This window comes from Sturnus vulgaris, chromosome 9 (assembly GCF_052056855.1).
Source record: "Sturnus vulgaris isolate bStuVul1 chromosome 9, bStuVul1.hap1, whole genome shotgun sequence".
In the NCBI taxonomy this organism is placed as follows: domain Eukaryota; kingdom Metazoa; phylum Chordata; class Aves; order Passeriformes; family Sturnidae; genus Sturnus; species Sturnus vulgaris.
In genome coordinates, this window is record NC_142251.1 from 11,711,214 (window position 1) to 11,729,268 (window position 18,055).

An 18,055-nucleotide genomic window follows, 5' to 3' on the forward strand; every position below is an offset into this window, starting at 1 on the left:
AAATGGACCAGTAGATTTCATTTTCTCTGATCCCATCTAATGCTTTTTAACAATCTGCCCAGTGTAAAAACTGAACAATGGTGTTTCTGAGCAAAATGGCTATTTTAGAAGTCTGCTACCACTTAAACGACCTTTGAAATATTTAAAATTTCTGTCATGTCTGCAATGGAGAGGGCAGTGAACTGGCCTCAAAAACACCGTCAACTGAGTGAAAACTTATTTATTCAAACAAGAAAATATTTCAAATTAATTTCCATCCTTCAATCCCTCTAATGCAAAAGGAAATTTTCTTGTTTGTTGTAAAAAGGTCCTAAAAATCTTTCATTTTGCCTGGGCTTCCCAAAGAGCTTGTTTGTATGGGCATGAAAGAGGAGAAGGGAGAGATTTGTGAAATGAGCAAATGTGAGTCCAGTAACTGTATAAAGCGGGAGGTTTACTGGATTTTTCTGGAGGTGTTGCATTAATACTTGATAGCTATTTCAAAGCTAGGTATGTATTTGCATTCTGTACTTTAAAACTCACTAATATGTATCTGCTTTGCAAAATACTTGCTGTCTGATAAAAAATACTTGTCTTATGAAATTAGGTTTTACAGGGACTCCTGCTTTAAAGTGTCTTAGTTGTCAAAATTTCTACAGCCACTGTTGGGTTTTGGTGGTGGTGGTGCATTTTCTTCAGACTTCCCCGCCCTCTTTGTAATATTTGTAAAATGGAAACTTTTAAAATAAGGTAGCATAAAAAATGAACTCTTTCTATAGTTTGTGATCAGTTATAGCACTGTCAGTCATGAGAAATACTATCAGACTTTCACTAACTGCTAGTTATCTTTTTCTATAAAATTACAGTTATTAATGAGTGAAATACATTCACATAACATTTACAGAGAATGAAAATACTTTATCACTTCATTATATTTAGTCCCATAAGTGTATTGAACTAGTTAGTTATTATCCTTGCTTTAGTGGGCTAAATATGAAAATCAGAATGAGAGAGAGGTGGTTTTTAGGAGGCAGCTTCTTTTAAACATATATAGCTTTTAATCATTGTTCCCATAAGATGCAGCACTATTTTGGAGGCTAAAGTACATTATCTATGAAGCAGAAAAAGGACAAGCATCTGAAAGGAGAACTGTTCAGATGTGAATTGCAGTCCCAGTGAAAGGAATGGGAGGTGCTGTAGAGCTCAGAAGGGTTAAGGCTTCATCCCTCTAGAAATGAGAGGGCAGCGTGTTCTGCATGTCCATGGGTTGTTGCCACAGTGGCAGGCGTGGAATCTGAATGAGGCAGAGCTGCCACGGTCACTTGATCACTATCAGTCTGAGCTGATAACTGGAGAGGAGAGGAGCATGCTAATCCATTTTTATTCACCATTGCCTTCATCAGAGGTTAGAAGTGGTTTGTGCGGGCCTTAATTCATTCTTAAATTTGATAACACGCTTGGAAGTTCTAACAGTAAATGGAAATGAATGTCCTGAAACTGGTGACCGATATTGATTCATAAGACATTTGTCTTAATTTAGCTTAGGTCATAAGGACTCCTTAAACTTAGTCATTTTAGTTGTTTTCCCTGTTGTATTTGCAGATTACATTAATATTTGCCAATTAAAATTATAATGAAGAATCTGAACATGGCTTGCTTATTGTAAATGCACTAACTTTTGACTTAATTGTTCCCTGTGTGAGGGAACTTTTGTTGTGATGCTCATGTGAAAAGTTTTTGCATAGCTCATGTTCCTAACTCACACCCATAGCTTTCTCAGACTATAATTTTTAGGGTACATCTTGCTTTGTCAAATAAGCGTTCGTATACTATTTCTATGAATATAACCAGAAATTCTGAATTATTCATTTCTCTATTCCATCAAATACATTGCATTTCTGCTAATTTAATAAAATTAAGGTATTTTCCAGGGGTTTTTTTGTGCTGCTGTGGTATGTAAGATGTGCAGAAAAGTTTACTCTGTGAGATGAGCTATTGCCCCAAATATATGTGGCCAAGTTTTTTGTAAAATGGGATGATTTCTCATCAAGGACCAAATGGCATGAGGAAATAATTCTGCAATGAATTATCAGAAAATAAAGTGATGGAGGGAAGATAGGAGAGAAGGCTTTTAAAGATGTGAATTTTGGCTTCTTCTCTTTTATTGAGGGAATCTTTGCACCTGCTGAATGTGCTCTTAATTCTCCTGGAGTGTCCTTTGAATCCTATCTCCCCACTGGTGTCTCCTGCTGTCTGATAGCACTCCCTCCTGTTCCTCAGCCACTTCTAACATCCTTCTTTTCTTCACATTTGTTCTCTGTTCTCCTTTACTTGTTCCTCTCAGGCTGCACTCCAAGGTCTGGCTGCACGCCAACTCCTTAGTTGCAACTCCTTGTACTTAAATGTACAAGGTCAACAAACCAGAGGAATTAGGGTAATTTGCCACCAACCCAATCACTCATCTGAAGTGACAGGGAAGCTAGAAAATCTAGAATGAACTTCTCTGCCTTTTCTGTCTCTCTCTTACATATTTACTTTCTGAAGAAAAAGGAAAACCAAACCAAACCAAAAAAGGCCCAAGCTCCCAAACTTTTCTATAGCAATAAAACTTAGGAGGAGCTGATTTTTTGGGGGTAAGGCTGAGTGGGATGAGACTTGAAAAATCTTATGAGATGATGGAAAATCAATTACTTGGTTAAAGGGGTAGTGATCAATCATTTGTATTAAAAAAGATCAGGAAATATGATGATATGAATATTAGTGTTTATCCAAGTAAAAAACAATGATGTGGCTGTTGTTAGGTATGATCAGAATAAGGCTGTAAAGACTTTTTTCAAGGATGTTGTTGTGTATTTGACTTGACACTGTAATATTGTGGAATTTTTATTAGTAAAGAGTCTGAAAAAAAATTAAGATTACTAAAGCTAGATTGTGTTGGGGTATTTAATAGAAAATGCAAAGAGAGACATAACTTAATCTGCAATTAAGGCTGTACATAATACAGGGTTGTTGCTATGGTTTCCTTGATTTGTAGCCATAGCAACAGCTTTGGGAAAACTGTCTTTATGTACAGTAAATATATTAGATTTGAAATACAAATAGATGTGAAGTGTTGTATATACTGGGCCATTATGTCTAGACACATTTCAGTTTTACTTTGGAGATATTTCTAAAGTAGAGGATTCTTCACCTAGAAAATTTGCATCCAAAGCCCACCCTCACTCCCCTCAGTAGGAAAGGATCTTGTAGTAGCCTTCCATGGTGTGATCTTCTTTTCCCCTTTCAATATCCATATCCGAGGTGACTCCTTGAGATTTGTGGGAAACTATGCCTGTCTGTTTTGCAATATTGCTGTCTCACTCAGTACATGAATTTTGACCTTTCAGTGAGAAGGAGGTGTATGAACAAGATGACCTTTCTTTCCCTTATTTCCTCCACTTTGTGGAGGGTTTTTGGTGAGCAGTCCCATGAAATCTGTCTTTAGGAAATGTCATGCCTATCATGTGTTAGTTGTTTTTTTCCTATTCCTGGTGATTTTTTTCATCGAAAGTATTAATTTAATACAAGTCCACAGTGGTTACCCAATTGAAACCTATTGGAATAAACTTCACCCCCACCCATGTCAAGCTGATGTAATGACTCTTCTTGTATATCAAAAATGGGGAAGCAGATAAAAAGAAGCAGGTAGAAAAAATATAACCTTCCTCCTTCTTTCATACCACTCCTACTCTACAAAGAGTTCTGGCAAAATTAATGAACATCATGTATTTAAATTGCAGCATTATGACATCAATTTAAAATCCATTAGCAGTTTGAAACTTTATGCTAGGCAAGTCTAATGGTGTTCTTGGATATTTGATTGTGCTTCCTGAAAGGTGAATATTGAATAGATTTTTACTCTACCGTCAGTATTAAAATAATATAGCATTTTCCTACATACGTAAAATCTGAAATATAGCTGCAATAACACTTGAAGCATAATTATAAAAGTATATTCAAGTACTGAACAAAGATTAAAACTGTTCTTGGAAAAGGGTAAGTTCTGAGATGACCTAAAATCCCTACATTAAACTGCAACTGTGAGATCTAATGGCTTCCTCTAAATGAATTCTGAGGGAGCAAAGAGCCTGTGTGTCGTGAGCATTGAAGAATCTTGCATTACAGTGATGAGCACTAGATGAAAGGAATGTGCATTGTAGCACTTAAGACTTTTTAAAAATCCTGTCATAGCTGAAAAACTCATCAGTACTGTATTGATATTGAAGAAATACATTTGGATTATATTATCCCATACCATTTCATCCCTAACCTGAACAGACTTGGGTACAAGCATTAATTGCTCACCAGTTGTGGCACACACAGCTACAAACATCAGTGACTGGACTGCCTAAATCTGGTTCCTTTTTATTTCCTTTTTGCCAGAAGTTCTGTAGTAGAACTTGGCTGAAATGAGTGGAGGTTTCCACAAATGAAATGCCCCAGATATAAATACCCCAGATATGAATATTAAGGAGGCTACAGACCTTATGTGTTGTCCTTTTTATTATTCTCCTTTAAACACAATAAATTAGGTGCGCTTAAAAATCACCTGAAATACAGAGGAAAACTAATATAACATGCAGAAATATGGGTTGTGATGTGGTCTCTAGCTGTAAGATAAGGCACATACAATCTCAACAGTAGCAAAATAGTTGTCAACGTGTTATTAGATCATTAGATGGACTCACAGCAATCATGAGACACCACCTTCTTACAAAACATGAAAAACTAAATTAAAATTGCATAAAAAGCAAAGAATGGTATTTTTAAAATGTTTATATTTCCTCTCCTAATATGAGAAGTAAAAAAATTTTTTCAAAAAGACTGAAATAAGAAATATTATAAAAAATGGAAAGCTAGCAACCAACCTGGGAATATTTGTTCTGCCTGTTAGTAATGGATGAAAATGACACTATGAAGTGTCAGTGGAGGAGATTGGAGTGCTGTTGGAGTACAGCTTTGGGTTTCATGTCAGAAGGGAAGGTACCAGACTGTGAACTTGAACAGTGTGTTCAGCTAACTCCAGAGATACTTGTTTCATACTCTTCTTGGAAAAAACTGGATCCTAGAGAGGCTAAAAAGCTACATCAGCCAAAACTCCCTGTACCAGAAAGTTACTTTAGTATTTAGTTTATGATACATGGATGACTTCTATCCTGTCTTTTCCTTTGGGATCTTGTTCTATGTTGCAACTTAAGAATTTACAGGATATTTTGGCAATAAAGGGTCATTTGTTTCATAGTAATTTATCATTTATATCCCTTCTAAGACACATTTTTTTATGAGTTGCACAGTCACTCATTATTTCATCCTCAGAAATAATTTAATAATAATAATAATAATGAAAGTACAACCCAGTCATGCAGTATCTCCTGGATATATTTCTGCTTCCATTTTATAAATTTTCAGGAGCAATTTTCTTTGTAAGTATTGCACAAGGATTAGTTAAATAACACTTTAAATGGCAATCATGTTCTGTGTTAAACTTCTGAGAGATATTCATGTAGTGGGTTGATGGTTCCTGTCCCTCTGCCCCTGTTGGGTTTTCTGACTGTACCAGAGCTCCCATTCCTGGCTCTGGGAGCCATAGGCACACACTCGTAAATAAAATTCCTGCCAAGGGCTTTAATCACCAAATGAGCAACTCCAGGAGCACATCTATTATAGACATAGATCTCACTAAACACAAAGACGTCACCAGACTCCTCACTGCCCTCTTCCTCTTTCCAACCCTCTTTTGGCCTGGAAGAAGAGAGAATGATCCAAATAAGCTGCAAGGTCCACTTGAAACCACTCAGGCTGTTATGAACCTGCAGGAGAGAAGGGAGCACAGATAATGTGTGTTCTCAGTGGAGCAAATCCTGCCAGCTCAGCCATTTTCCTTCTGTATATATGGAATTAGCTTAGGTTTTTAAAGCTGCCACAACTCTGATGGTGTCTCATGAGGAAAAAGTCAAGTGCCAGGATAAATATATCAAGTATTCTATACAGAGGAATTAAATCTGCTCCACACAGAGCCTCAGTGTGATGAGTCAAGCAGTGCTGCCTGTGTGGCAGCTCTGCTTAAAAAAAAAAAAAATACTAAGGGGCTTGAGAAGAGATTACTATCAGCCAGTGAGCTGTGCCTTCAAAAGTCAATCCCTAAAGAACCTGGGCTGGTAGAAATAAATGTCTACGATGCAGTCGTGGGCTGGATTGATCTGTTGAATGCAGCTTATAGGTTATATTGCAGAAGGTTACTGGTATCAAAGATTTGCCATCCACCTTGGTTATATCTAATTTTCAGAGATTTCTTCCACGTTCTTGAGGCTTTATTTTTACTGCAGCTGAAGGGTAGGGTTATAGTAGCTAATGTTAGTCTCTCTATTGTGAAGATGCCAGTTGTGTTCTCTATGTGAAAATTGTGAACATCTCCCCAAATGAGAGACACAACATCTAGAAAATTGACTGGAGATCATCTGGAAAACAGAAGAAAAGCTGACTTTTGCAGTTAGCTAGCTTGATAGCCAAATTTCTGGAAGCAATGTTTTGTTTGAGTTTGAATGGCAAGTGGACTAGAAAATTGAATGGAGTATTCTTTGGACTGGTAAAGAAAAAAGCAGAGAGGTTTGGTGTCATGTCTTCTTGAGTGAGACCAAACCTCTGGGGAAAATAGGAAAGATGAAATGAGCAGATGACAGTGAGGCTTGTCAAAGAGAGGAAGGAGGAACTTACTAATTTTACTCTGGATGAGAACTTACTTTTGTTACTGTGACATGATTTCGGCTTTTGTCAGTAATAGTTGCCAAATGAAGGATGGGTTGTTTTGCATTAGTGGCAAGCAAGGTGTCTCCTTGGTGTTCCAGTTCATCAGCTGGGAGAGCAGTGCCCTACCATTTCCACCTGAATATTCTCCCACTACTGCTGTTTAAAAACGAGGATGCCTTTTGATAAAGAAGCCCAGTGTCACCCTCCTGAGTTTATACTTGGAGTCCATTTCTCACAGAGATTCAAGGTGTCTGTTGAAGCAGTGTCACTAGTTCTGGATTTACTGATGGTAGCTGAGGTACACTTTGTACTGGTCTATAAAATACACCACAGAGTAAAAAGAGTCACTAAAAATGGAATTTTGCTCTTATAATTGTTCCTACACAAGGGCTTCCTGCTGGCTGTGGCAGCCAGTGAGTTTAGCTCAAAGAGCTCCTGCCCAGCACAGCTATTCTGGCAGAGAGGCACAGCACAGAGCTGACCCAAAGCTATTAATATTTCCCTGCACACCAGCCACGCACAGGCGTGTGTGGGTGCTTGTGTAAACACAGCAGCTAGAACTCACTCAAGAGACAGACTCCTAACTCTGACAGCCATGCCAATTACTAGTTAGCTTTAAAGCCACAGCCATCTTCCTTGAAAGCCTTTGCTTTCCAAGTTTGCTCCCATGGCCATCTGTCACAGCCTGCGTTTGGCAGCTTCAGGTTCTGCTGTGAGGCTCTGCGGATTGAGCACAGAGTTTTGTCTTTTTTATTGTTCTCTGAGTGGGTGGAAAGTTTCTATCACATGAGCCTTTCCCCTTAGGCTTTTTGTTAGGAAAAAATGTGAACCTTAAATGCATATTTGAGCTGTTAATCTGGGCTATCTGCTCTCAAAACAGGATGGAACAGGTGGACTGCTGTAAGTGCTGCATAGAGAGAAATGAGCTCGGAGACCCTCTTGGAGCAGATGCAAATTGTACCAGCAATAATTGCTTTTCTTGGGTTAGTTGCTCTTATCTGGCTGAATACATTAGTCCATACCAAATATGTGTTATTTGGTCTGTAAGAGACCTGTATGAATGTTGTATCAAGCACCTCATGCCCATTAATGGCATTACTATGCTGGCAGTGTGTGCATCTTAGAGCTCTACTTAATAGACTTACAGTATCTGCTACAAGGAGCTACATTGTCTGTGGGTGTAGCTGTAAATGTTGTGTACTCATCACAAGTAATTTTGTAAATACCTCTTACCAATAAATTGTATTTCCCACCAATGATTTCCCAACAAATTGATTTTGATTTCCCACCAAATTTCCCACCAATGTTGGAAAGTTCATTGCAAATGGTGTCCATGCAGCTGCACCCTAAAAAGAAGACCAATTCAGTCTGGGGAGGGATGGGAGGGAGAAAAATGAAGTTCTTTGTTACTTGCAATATTTATTTCTTCCATCTTTATTTTTCTTTCTCTCTAATTGATATATTTTCCATATTGAGCTAGTCGGAGATTAAAGTAATCTCCTGTTTCCTGTCACTTAGAAAAGCAGTTGGCCCATTAGATGAATAAATACAGTGTTAAATGAAAATCCCCAGATGAGTGCAGAGAAATTACTACAGTGATTTTGGGATTGTCCTCTTAATAACAAGAGTTCATCCTCCTTTTTAATCCCCAACCCCAGGGATGCATTTACCTTTTCATACCAGTCAAGTCCTCTTTTCTGCAACTAATAGCTTCACTTTTTGAAGTACCACTCCTTGAATTTGTCTTTAAAAGTTTCTTGTAGTTAGGATCCAGAGTTTTGGATTTGAAATTTATGAAAATGCTACCAGTCTTAGATCAATATTTCTTCAGGGGATGGAACCTGCTTTGTTCCAGTTAGAAACTGAAAAGAGCACTCAAGGGTCTTATATTAGTATTACACCAGCCAAAGTGCAAGGTGGTTTGGGTTGATTTCCCTGGTTCTAATTCAGTGATGCTACCACCCTCCCTTCTTTCTGCCTGTTTCAGTGCTGGTACCTAGGATTCACATTTGTAAATAGAAAAATATAATTTCTGGAGTGCATCAAGTTGAAAAACTGTATTTCTAAGCTTTTACACAGATGCCTTCAGACTCCTAATGAAATGCCTGACTGCATGCACAGGACTCACTCCAATGTAGTTCCAGGGCAGTACATTGAAAGCTTAGATCAGCACTGGCAAATATCCTACAACAGAAATTAAATACCAAGGTGAAGGATAAAGTCTGGCCTTTAGGTAAAAACAACAACCCTGTATTTGATGACATACAGTGTCTTATGGAATTGATCAATGAATGACAGTTTTGTTCTCAGGTGTTTTTTGTGTAATTAATTTTATTGATTTATCAACATTTTCCAGCTTACAATACAGTTTCTTGTGTCATCTTATTCCTAACATGTAAAAGATTTGTAATGTCGATCCTATTTCCTATTAGCTCTTCTTTTTTAGAGCCAGTCTATGCAGTCCAAAACTGCTGATTTTTCTTCAGCTTCCCCTCCAGTTTGGCTTGCCCTTTACTGCCAAAAATTTCTTTTACTAGATCATCAGATTTCCTCTTCCCCCAAAATATATTACTATTTATGCTTTGAAGGCATAGATTGGAGATTTAGGAGATAAGAGGCTGTTCTTAAGCCTCCTACTGCTGCATTCTGCACAAGGTTTGATTCCTGATGGAGTCAAGATGTGGCCTAAAGATGAATGCATTGATCCAGTCCTCTGGTAGCAGGCTTTGGAAGAGCATCTGGGAAAAAGTTTCAAATCAGAAGAACCTGTGACAAAATTGTGTCTGAGGTGAGAGTTCTTTTTAAGTTTGTTTCTCATGTCCTAAATAGAATGACTTATTTTTCAAATGGAGTGAGCCCCAAAAAAGTTTATTTGAAGCCATGTCAGTGTTTCCCAAAGGCTGAGTATTGCCCTTTTCAGAGTTTCCAAAGCTGAACTGGCTCTTCAGTAAGAACCCAGAAAAATGCAATTTTTTCAGACACATAGCAGATGATGCTTCTTCGTTAATTGTCTCCATGGCAGACTTTCCAAGAGTCCCACAGGATGCCTTGAAGGTAGTGGGATCATCCTTTGGGATCCTCCATGCTAGTGAGGTCACTCTGGAGCTGTCATGTTCATTTCTGCTCCAGTTAGCCCTTGGTGTTGAATGTGCTTTGTCACCATCGGTATCAGTGACAATGGATGGAGCTGATGACATTATTGTAAGACAAATAATGATGATTAGTGTTGGTCTTTTACTCAGAATGGAGTGGGCAGAGGAACAGGCTGGAACTGTGATGAGCTTGCCTCAATTTCTGTTCCACTGCTGATGTGGACCAAAGTATTCTTCACTGCTTCAGGATCGTCATGTTTGTAAAGGATTCATGTTTATAAAGAGCAAGGAACATTTTTTGATCAACTTACTTGGGGTTGTGTTCAAAAATTAAAATTTTATAGTCATATTGACTGTCATAAAATGATTTTGGATCTACTATCCTGGGTTGATTATCCCTTATTACTATTGTATTACAGTAAGAACTCTATTGTCAGAGCAACAACAAAAATAATCTTTGCAGTGCACTAATGCTTCATTCTGATTGACAAAGGATGAGGCAATCCACGTACTGTGACAGCAGTGTTGGCATATATTATATAATGATATATAGCAACTTCCATAGACTGCCATTAATTTCTGCATGAATCCTGTCTGTCTTTGATAAGCATGTGTAACTCCTAATAAATTATTTTGGAGCTGAGCATAAGCATCAAGGAGAAAGGACTTTTGTAGGTATGGGGGCTGGTGATAACTGAAAATGAGAAGGCAAAACTGACAGATAATTGTAGATGAGAAGTAATTTTCAAGCAATAGACAGGGGTGATATTGTTTCCTGTTTAAAATTAGTTGCCACCTCTGCTGGCTGCAGCACAAGGTAAGTTCTGCTGTAAAATCTAAATCATTTGATCATTTGTTATGTATAGGCTGTTGATAATAACATAGGAACCAGCTCCCTCCACTTGCTCTTAAATGGCTTGCTCCCATTCAGTTGGGTGTTATCCACTCTTCATTTCCTGGGGAAGAAATGGCCCTCTGTGAGGCTGTTTATCTGAATGGCACAGAAATAATTTTCTGCAAACATAACTATTACCATAACAGAACCCTTAAAAAAAATTACAGTGACGCTCTGAGTTTTCTGAGATTAGTGTCTTCCTCTAAGGTCTCTATTTCCTCTGGTATTACTTCCAGTCCTGTTCACTGAAACTACAGTGCATGTCTGCCACAAATAGCATGAATAATGCATATCTTTTTCTGCTGCTTTCAGTGTGTGCTAAATAGTTGCAAATACAAAAAATAAAATCTAGAGCTGAAAGAAGCCAATTGGCCATTCATCATCCTGCTGGTACATGACTGACCCATATTCCATGTTATCTCGGGTTTTAACCTGCCTGTTGCTGTAACTGCAATCCTTGGGCTTTTACCCACATCCCTTAGAAGATCATGTGGTACCACTTGAGTAATTTCTGAGATTGAGATAGAGCAAATATTACAGCTATTTATATCTCTTTATTTCCTGGGGGTTTTTAAAAGATTTTTGATGTTTCTAGTTCTTATTTTCTTTTTTCTTCCAGTGTCTGCGGACACTTGTAGTTTCACCTTTATCACCATGTTATCAAGTGAAATGCTTCCTTATTTTTCCTAAATCATCCATAGAAAGAGCCCACTTTTTCCTCATTTCTTCCTGTTCAGTTTCCTAGGACTCAGTATGGGATCAGCTGTAATGGAAGAGAGGAGATGACATAACATGGTCCCTCTGTTTCTAGATATCAAATTACCATGGATTTATTTTTCCTAACATGTCTTGGATCTTTTTCCATGTGATGACTCATTTCATTGTTTTTCAGGATGATGCCCACCATGTTACTTTCCTCATGCTTGTGCATTCTTTCTGCAAATATAATTTATTTTCCACTGAAGACTGTTTGTTAAAATAAGGCAGATTTGGCAAGGAAAAGATCACAAATTTGATGTTGTATGAGGCCAATTAAAAAAGGTGTAGAACTAAAAGTGATTTTTTCGTTGGTTGTTTGGTTTGTGGTTTGCTGGGGTTTTCCTTCTTAGTTTGTTTCAGTTCATATCAGGAATCTTATAGTGGTGTAAGTTATTCTTGAAAATAGGATTTTGGTCATAATTTTTCCCATTCAGCCTGCAGTAGCATTCTTGCATTTTAGATGCCCTTGTTCATTAGAGGAACAGTTTTCATAATGGAATAACAGAATGGATGTGTTAAGAAATTGGAGGTTCATTTTATGTTCAGAATACTTAATTTGTATATACATTTGTATTTCTTGTACATTCAGATTAATTGTTCAATTATCTAGGAAGCTGTATTCTGAATTCCTGAAAATCTGTCTTTTTATCCGTCTTCAGTAAATGGAAAAATGCCTCCAGTAATTTCCCTTCACTCACTAAGCATGTCATTTTTCTTTGAAAAATCTAGTTTGTCTGGCAAGATCTTTATAAACATAAATATAATTTTAGCAACTACATATCACTGAGAGTCATTTCTATGTTAGATGCAAGTGAGTAGATATTATTGCATAATACATCTTAAAATGTGTTTGAATTTTTAAATTGTTAGAGGATTCATGAATGTAGCTTTTTTGCTCCTTACCTATATGAGTATCTACCTCTCTATACTACCATTAGTTATTTCTAGATGCAGTGAAGTATTTATCTACCTAAGGATATCCAAGAGTTCTTCTACTGTTTTGTATTTGAGATAGCATGATTTTTAAAAGTTCTTAACACAGCAGTGGTGTATATTATTTAATGATTGTGGTGATTTGAGAGGGCAAGGGTGTTTCTAGATTGCATGGCTAGGTTTGCTCCCAGTACCACTTGACGTGAAACCTCAGGTTCTCATGCTTTGTGGAACCTCTGTGTGTGTCTGCAAGATTCCTTTCCTGTTAAATAGGTACCTCTTTTGTCAGGTTCTCAGCCCAGAGCCTGTTACCTTTGCAAAGCACAGGTCACAGCTCCCTGCAATAGTTGTAAGAGCAAATCAGCTTACCCATGGGCTCAGTGGCATTTAAAGCTCCCATGTCTTGCCCCTCCATAACAGAACAGTACATGGCAATCAGTAGTATTTTTTTGGCTGTACTATAAATTCTATTGTGAAAGGATGCCCAGTTTGTCTTTGCAGCAGAAAATGGACTTGACATGAGCTTTGGTCCATAGGTAATAGGTTCTTGAAGGCTCAGAGTGTTCCTTTCAGCAAAATGCTAATCTAGTAAATTGGTACATTTAACAGTCATCTGGAAATGCACCCTTTTGTGTAATATGTAGTTGATTGTAACAATTATGGATGCTATTTAATGGTGCCATCCTTAAACTTTCCAGTGTGATACTACCTAGAGAATTTGTTACTGATGAAATCATTATAGTGTTGTAGAAGTGAAATAGGTTGCTGCTGAAATTACTCTCAAAATCTAATTGTAACTTCACTGGAATTTTTCCCATGATGGGTGTTAAGTATACGCATATTTCTTATTTTTATAGAAGCAGCAATTTTATTTGTAAGCTTAATTTTATTCCACTATCTACTATGTATGTATTACATTTTGCTTCTCATTTCCAGTTGTGGTCAAATACAACTTTAGTTCAATTTGACTTTTATCTGATATTATTTTATTTTTATTTCTCCTGTCCTGTGAATGAATAAGGCAACGTATTTCCTTTCTTGAGAATTCCCTAGGATTTCTCAAATTTACACAATGAAGAGCTCTATTTTATCAATATCTGAAATGATGCGAGCCCTCTCAGTTTCCTTGTGAGGGCTTCCTTGGAAAGCAAAACATGTTTTATAATTTCTGGTCTTCAAATCAGTTCAGATTCCTTTCTTTTTTTTTTTTTTTAATCATCTCTCTTTTTGTACCCAAAGTTTGCTTTATAGCTCGTCTTTGTTCCAGACAGTGTCTGATTTAAAAACAAAACAAACTGAAAAGAGAAATCTTCTTACTTGTTTGTAGTCCATGAGGAATAGATTAAATCCTTGATCACAGAGGGAGATTCAGTGACTTCCCAAGTTCCCAGGCACAGTAACCCTGCTTCCATGACACTCTCTTGGGTTACCTCTGTATTGTTTTAGCTCTTACTCAAAGATGTGATATTTCACTGCCTTCAGAGCAACAGCCTTGCATCCATCAGGAGCTGTGCCATTCTTTCTTTCTGCTCTTGATCTTACCATATAGATTGATCCTGTAAGAGATAAAAAATGCCCATGTCTGTTCATCAGATTCTGTCCTTGTAGTCACAAAGCCAGGGCACAGAGTGGGTAGGTGGCCACCAGCCTCCACTTTTGTCACTACCCATAGAATCCACTTGACTGCTCAGAGAAAAGTGATGCAGAAATAGCTTTTATTTCCCACGTTCAGGTTTCTTGCATTTCCCCTGTCTTCAGCAGCAGACTGAATGAAATGTACCTAATTTGGTAATTATTGTTGCAAATTTTCCATCAGAAAACTGGAAATTCATGAATCCATGGTTCTAAAAATGTACAAGATATGCTCCATCTGTACAAAATGTAATAATGTGTGTTTGAACTCTGTGCTCTCATTGTTCTTAGAAGTAGGCTGCCCTCTCTCCTAAACAAAGAAAGCTTTGCAGAGTAAGGAGGGAAATATTGCTGGCATGGTTTGAATAGCCCCAAGGATTTCTATTATTTCGTTTAACAATTCCTCCCAAAGATTCTCAGATACCCAAAGCAATTTTTTAGAAGCAAATATTTCTTAAAGCCATCGTGCTTATGTCCTGCCATTGAGAAAATTGCCATGGAACTGTTACCTTTCACCCAGGTGGTCCCCACTGATGGGCAGCAATGACCTTGCCCCGGTGTCTCATTGAACACACACAGCTCGAGCTGTGCAGAGACATCCCCCAAATCTCTGCTGCAGTGTCAGCATTGGACACAAGCCCATGTCTCAGTCAGAGATGTGAATCCCTGACCTTCCAGTGGAGAGGCAATAGTGCTGCCAGCTGTGTTATGCTGACAGGCAAAGGACTTGTTTTTGAGATCCAGAAGTGAAGAAATTGAGCTAAACACAGCACAGACTTCTAAATGTCGAAAAAAATGTAGCAATAAACCCAGATAATCTTACCTTCAGTTTCCAAATTATTTTGTTTTCCAGGTTGCTGAGAGTAATTTGCTTCATTACTGCAGTTCTGCAGCACGAGCTATTTAAATTTTATCCCAGAATGAGTTCTTTTAGCTGAATAAAAACCTTTTGAAAAAACCTGATTTATGTGACAGTCACAGCTTTAAATAGAGCAATTCTGGTTCAGTGGCAAAGCATTGGGGTCAAGGTCCGTGGTCCACGTTTTCTGAGTGCTGTGCATGGATTTGCATGCACACAGCTTACATTAGCACTAACACAATTTGTGCATGTGGCCCCTGTGCAGTAGTTTAGTATAGTAGCCCTCAGTAGAGCAGATATTTACAGCATTGAAGCTCATGTTGGGAAATATGAACAGCTGTGCTCCAAATAGAAAACACACATCTGAAGTAAGACAAGCATACTGAAAATTATGTCCTGGCAGTTAACATTTTTATTTATACACACTGCTAGGCAAAACTGAAAGGAAATATCGTTCTTTCAGGATTCATATGTTTTGCAGAGCTAATAGGAGAAAACACCTGTCATCAGGAAAGATTTTTCCTGATTATAAATTTTTTTGCTGCATTTCCTGTAAGTGTTGGTACAAAAGAAATATAATTAATAAGTAAAAGCTATGTCACTTGCTAATTATGTTTTACTAGCATTGAGATGGCCTCTCTATACTTTTGAATACTCAGCTGAAATCATTCCTCTAGAACATATATTTGCATAGCCTTTTAGATTTAAATATTTTGAATTTTCAATTCTAATATCTCAGCACCTGCTGTGCAGAGAAAGTGAGCACCTGAGACAGGCATTATCCATCATGCTGTTATGGGAACTTTATATTTACTTGCATAATGTCTAGAGCTGACTGGTAGCTAAATCCACAGCCAGTTAAGTTTGCAAAAAGAAGTTTCAATTAATTTTGAATTTGACTGATGGAGCACATGCCAATACCTCAGAGTTCCCCTGCTGGGCTTCCCTGGAGTTGTTCCCCTGCCTGTTTCCCAGTCCCTGCAGGGTCACACCTGCAGGGTTGGAGGCCTCATTCCACTGATCCCCATGTTCAGGGAGCAAATATGGCTCTTGCAGGAGGCATGAGAACTCTCTAACTAAATGGACCATGCTGAATACATCACCTTCACAATCAGTTACCTATGCAGAGGCGTTTTTTCAAAAACACTGACATAGCAAAGCAGTTCTGTTTTGCTGATTGGCCGTGAGACCTTAAGGTTGTAATTTACCTGAGACATAAAGCAGGGCAGGAGCAGGGCAGACCACAGCTCAGGGTTCCTGAGTCCAAAACTCCAGACTTTTATTTTGCCTTGCTTCTGGAGCAGTGGGCTTGCATGTCCAAGGAATAATTTGTATTGACAAATGGAAGACTGGTGGGTGAATGACACAAAAAACAGTTTAGAACACAGTCTTGATAAATACCACTTAATTAGTTTACATAATGAATTTTGGAACATGACTATCTGTTAGGCAAAAAATTTTGGATGCTTCTTTAATATGAATATTTTATTTCCTAATGTCATATTGGTTGGTCAGGGGGAAATATTTTCACTAGTGCTATTTCACTAGTGCATTATTTTCCCAATAACGATTATGACATTATAATTACAAAGGAAAAATAGTGTGGCTACTGAAGCAGAGAGTGGTGTTCTGCTGCTGCCATTACTGCTGTGTTAATTCCACTGAATGAAGTCTGTGTGGAGGATAGGCAGGCTCTGGCCGTGCTGTACAACACAGGTGTCACTCTCACGCTGTGGAAGGATTTCTTGGCTTTTTTTCTATCCTTTTGTACCTTTGAGGCTGACATAATACAATGCTAAGTTTGCCCAAAATCAAGATTCAGGAACTGGGGAATGGCATAAAATCACTTGTCCACTTTTGATTCAGAATTCTTTGATGTATTCATGGCTCTGCAGAGTGGGACAACTTCAGCCTCATTCGTTGTCCAGATTTTACCACTTTTAGTGCTGGGTGGAAATGTATAAAGAAATTGCTAGGACTACTGCCTCACTTGCTGAAGAAATGAAAAGGTGTGAAGGAGTCAGGACACTACAGGAATGGAAAGCAAGGCTGTGACAGTCAAATGTTAATGTTAGCTGCTATATTCTATTCTTGCCTCTGTTACAGAATTTCCATGTGATTCCAGTCTAATCAAGCCATGTTTTTACTAATTGTGTGTGTTTACTTTCTGAATGCTTAGTTTGAGACCCTTGGGTCTGATTTATGAAGCACAGAGATAGCTCAAGTCAATGAAACTATTTGAACATATAAATTACCAAAGAATTCTAATTGCTCCAGATTCTGTATGCCAGTGAGTGTATTCTTCTTAATTTAAATTATAAAATCAACTTAAATTTCTCAGACCCCTTTAGTTGAAGAGGACTAATACGATATTTTCCTGTCTCTCTTTAGAATGGTATTTGAGAAGGGAGGAGCTACTGAGAGTACTGAATGACAGCCCAGTCAGAAATTAAAAAGTCTCAGAGCTGGATGTGAATAATGGTCGATAAATGAGGCATGGGGACACATTGACTAATAACAAGAAAACAAAGCCATTGAGTTGCTGCTCATTATGTCAGTCAGTGCAGGCAGGGGTCCGGTGGAAAAAATAGTAGGTGGTTGGGTAATTAAAGATAGTATCATAATGCATGCACACAAGGTTGCCCAATTAGGGCTGCACAGCAACTCTAATTCTGACACTTCCCTAAATTTTCAGTGCTTGATTTTACACATTTAATGTTCCCTAGCATATTTTTGGTGTATTTACATATATACGCTCCCCCATTGCCTCCTTCATTGCCAAACTGTTAATTAGGTAGAACTACTGAGAAATGCAGCTGGATAAACAGGGCTTTGCAATGAACCTTGGATCTCATGCTGCAGAGCAGGAAACCTCAGGCTGCCAGAGCTTTGAAGGGCTTACATCAGTGGTAATGAATCTGTTTTGTTTGCTTAATTATTTTTGGAAGTTATGTTTTCAGTGCAGTCTGTTTTCTTACTCACTATGTGATGTAATTTCTAGACCTTTGTGGCTGATGTGGGTCTGGATGAAGCAACTTTTAATGAGACTTGTGTTCATAAGGCTCTCCTCCTGTGGGTGTGAGGAGTCTTTAGCTATGGCCCTCATTTAAAACAACAATT

General features: G+C 38.0%; 1 protein-coding gene across 1 annotated transcript in view; it reads left to right on the plus strand.

Moving 5' to 3' along the window:
* The window catches only part of ST6GALNAC3 (ST6 N-acetylgalactosaminide alpha-2,6-sialyltransferase 3), a 215,756-nt gene that overhangs the window by 99,099 nt on the left and 98,602 nt on the right, over window positions 1–18,055 (plus strand). The gene's annotated exons all lie outside the window — the stretch shown is intronic.